The 4,163-nt window shown below is 44.3% G+C and overlaps 1 pseudogene; it reads left to right on the top strand.

Annotated features, from left to right (window-relative positions):
* The first annotated feature begins 2,244 nt into the window (after window positions 1-2,244).
* Window positions 2,245-2,362, top strand: LOC124620614 (annotated as a pseudogene).
* The last annotated feature ends 1,801 nt before the right edge of the window (window positions 2,363-4,163 follow it).

The following is a 4,163-nucleotide window of genomic DNA, read 5'->3' on the forward strand; positions in this document are numbered from 1 at the left end:
TCGCGCGGCTCCAGACTCTAGCGCCTAGAACCGCTCGGCCACTCCGGCGGGTACATTGAATTACCTAACGGTTTCATGAATGGAATGTCCCATGCGTCTAGCTCCAACTATCATTCCGCGTTCGAACTATGTTAATTCCCGATGTTCGGCGGTAATCACGACGCAAACCTTTTCACATGAATCTGCTCCGCCAGTTCACTGCCCTATTATACCTTGTGTACGCGATACTATGGCCGTCTGTATACGTGTATGTCGCTCCCCATGACTTTCGTCACCTCATTGTATGTTGTGGTTGTAGTCTTCAGTCCAGAGACTATTTTGATGCAGCTCTCCATGCTACTCCATCCTGTGCAAGCTTCTTCATCTCCCAGTACCTACTGCAACCTACATCCTTCTGAATTCGTTTAGTGTATTCATCTCTTGGTCTCCCTCTACGATTTTTACCCTCCACGCTGCCCTCCAATACTAAATTGGTGGTCCCTTGATGCCTCAGAATATGTCCTACCAACCGATTCCTTCTCCTAGTCAAGTTGTGCCACAAATTTCTCTTCTCTCCAGTTCTATTCAATACCTCCTCATTATGTGATCTACCCATCTAATCTTCAGCATTCTCCTGTAGCACCACATTTCGAAAGCTTCTATTCTCTTCTTGTCTAAACTATTTATCGTCCACGTTTCACTTACATACATGGCTACACTCCACACTAATACTTTCAGAAACGACTTCCTGACACTTAAATCTATACTCGATGTTAACAAATTACTCTTTTTCAAAAACGCTTTTCTTGCCATTGCCAGCCTACATTTTATATCCTCTCTACTTCGACCACCATCAGTTATTTTGCTCCCCAAATAGCAAAACTCAGTTACTACTTTAAGCGTCTCATTCCCTAATCTAATTCCTGCAGCATTGCCCGGTTTAATTAGACTAAATTCCATTATTCTCGTTTTACTTTTGTTGAAGTTCATATTATATCCTCCTTTCAAGATCCTGTCCATTCGGTTCAGCTGCTCTTCCAAGTCCTTTGCTGATGTATGAGACAGGTGAAATACCCTCAGACTTCAAAAAGAATATAATGATTCCAATCCCAAATAAACCAGGTGTTGACAGACGTGAAAATTACCGAACTATCAGTTTAATAAGCCACTGCTGCAAAATACCTCATTGTATACGGTACTGTAAATATTCGAGAATGGATGTTTACATTGTACTGGATATTTATACCACACATATAATACAGAATGTTAAGTACATGGTGATTACAATAAAACTTTCGCTACTTGAGAGAGTCCCATGAAAAACTAGTGATAGCTGGATAATGAAACTTAGTGGAAACGTTTGCAAAAACATGCGGAAGAGAAATAACGAATAAACTATTGAAAGAACACATTTTCATTTCCACACGAGTTGGTCCAGATCTGATGACCTTGGTGGTTAGGCAATGTGGAATGATTAGGTTTTCTCCAAATGTGTTACAAGATAACCAAGTGAACTCGCGAGCAGTGTGTGAGAGGGCTCCATCGTGCATTAAAGAAGTTGAGTGCAAAGCAACTCTCACCCGTATAGCAGCAATCACATGTTGGCGAAGTAGCTCAAAGTAACGTGTGTCGTTCATGCCGCATGTCCTTGATCCTTGGGGTCCGAGTTCGCCAAAGGAAAATGGACCAATTATGGATTCTGCTGTGAAGCCATGCCACACTGTGACGCGTTCGCTGAGCAGGGGAACTTCATGAACGTTCGTTGCTGTTGAAAAACCTCAGATGTGACAACTGTACTTGTTCACTGCCTCAGGGAGCGTAAAGTGTATATTATTTCACAAAATGTGCAAACGTCACAGCAAAGTCCACTCGCACGACACGTGGCAAAAGTTGGTGAATAGTGTGAAGTTTGTACAGATAACATTTCACAGTTGTTCGCAGAACTTTTCGAATGGTGAGTCATGCCACATTGAACTTCCGTCACTCAGATCGTGCACCCCCTAAAGATCCCACACTGCATCCACATTCTCAGCCACTGCAACAGTACCTTCAACAGTTTGTGGCGCTGTTAAGCATCGGCCTCTCTCACGGGCAAACCCAATCATTGGCCGATCGTTCCAAGGTGTGCAACCATCAACATCAACAGACTGGACCCCCCTCATGTGGAAATCGGTACATTTGTGTACCTGTAGGAAGAAGGCGTCATCCTATAGCTATCTCACAGTACAGGGTGAAAATTTGAAATTTACACACTACATCCAGCCCGGCAACGGCCTTGCCGCAGTGGATACACCGGTTCCCGTGAGATCACCGAAGTTAAGCGCTGTCGGGCGTGGTCGGCACTTGTATGGGTGACTATCCAGGCTGCCATGCGCTGTTGCCATTTTTCGGGGTGCACTCAGCCTCGTGATGCCATTTGAGGAGCTACTCGACCGAATAGTAGCGGCTTCGGTCAAGAATACCGTCTTACGGCCGGGAGACCGGTGTGCTGACCCCACGCCCCTCCTATCCGCATCCTCCTCCTAGGATGACACGGCGGTCGGATGGTCCCGGTAGGCCACCCGTGGCCTGAAGACGGAGTGCTTTATTTTTATATCCAGCCCAAGCAAACTGTTCCATTAGGTGCGATCTAGGATGAACCTCAGGTGGCTTATAAAAGCACCATTTGTTCATGGTCTGTTCCTGAGAAAACCTTAAAAAGCAAAGGTTTTGGGTACGTATAGCGTCAATTGTGGGGATGACCGCTTCTAAAATTTCAATGCATGACAAATCTTTGATGTTCTTACCATATGTTCGTGAGGACACGCTCTGAGGGAGTCCTGAAGCTTTCGTCGATATTATGATACGTTACCGAAATCCAGAGGGACAAAGTTTATGTGTTTATGCAATTTAAATATGCTCCTAATATTCATTCTAGACCGCAAATTTAATGTTAACTGACGTAGTGAACATATGGCAACGTTTCTGAGGTCACTAAACTATGTTTCTAGTCGCCATTTTTTCACCAACAAAACTTTATGAAGTGCTGCGTGTATAAGGCTGTCTTTGCCTGGAAAATATTCGATGGTGCCGCCTAGCAGCGTAAGCACCTTATAGAGATTCTTTCGTTATACTTAATTCCTTCTGCTTGCAACTGAAACTCATTTTTTTGTATACTGTAAATGTAGCCTTTAGATTGTGTGCACTTTTATGTAGTGTAAAGTGAAATTGAGTTGGTTGGCAGCCGATCGTGTGTCAACCTTATGTCATGCACACTTGCATGTGTGTCAAAGCATGTAAATATGTCGAAGCATATAAATAAACTGCTAAAACTCAACTTGTTTATAGAATTCGTTTTATATAACCAGCAGACCTACTGTAACAGGGAAAAGGATGGAACTAGGCGTCACAAAAAAGGTTAATACGTTTCTCTTTTAAAGATTGACGGTGAAGTGGGACACCAGCTGCCTCATCCTCATTTCGCCTTCCTCACGAAACATTTTGGCATGCGAATGCACGGTCACGGAAGTCATGGCATAGCGACATGCACATATGCAGATGGCGGTACTATCGCGTACACATGGTAAAAAAAAAAAAAAAGAAAAAGGCAGAGCATTGGCGGAGCTATCACTTGCCCTCAGATGAGTCACGTGAAAAGTTTTCCGACGTGATTTATGGCCGCACAAGGAGAATTCAAAAATGGTTCAAATGGCACTGAGAACTATGGGACTCAACTGCTGAGGTCATTAGTCCCCTAGAACTTAGAACTAGTTAAACCTAACTAACCTAATGACATCACAAACATCCATGCCCAAGGCAGGATTCGAACCTGCGACCGTAGCGGTCTTGCGGTTCCAGACTGCAGCGCCAAGGAGAATTAACAGACGCTGTACGTGGAATGATAGTTGGAAATAGGCGCATAGGACATTCCATTTCCGAAATCATTAGAGGATTCAGTATTATGAGATCCACAGTGTCAACTGTACGCCAAGAATACCATATTCCAGGCATTACTTCTCACCACGGACACCGCAATGGCCGACGGTCTTCACTTAACGACCCAGAGCAGCAGCGTTTGCGTAGAGTTGTCAGTGCTAACAGACAAGCAACAATACGTGATTAAACGGCAAAAATCAATGCGGCAGCACGATGAACTGACCTGTTAGGACACTGCGGCGAAACCTGGCGTTAATGGGCTATGGCAG

This window comes from Schistocerca americana, chromosome 6 (assembly GCF_021461395.2).
Source record: "Schistocerca americana isolate TAMUIC-IGC-003095 chromosome 6, iqSchAmer2.1, whole genome shotgun sequence".
NCBI lineage: Eukaryota > Metazoa > Arthropoda > Insecta > Orthoptera > Acrididae > Schistocerca > Schistocerca americana.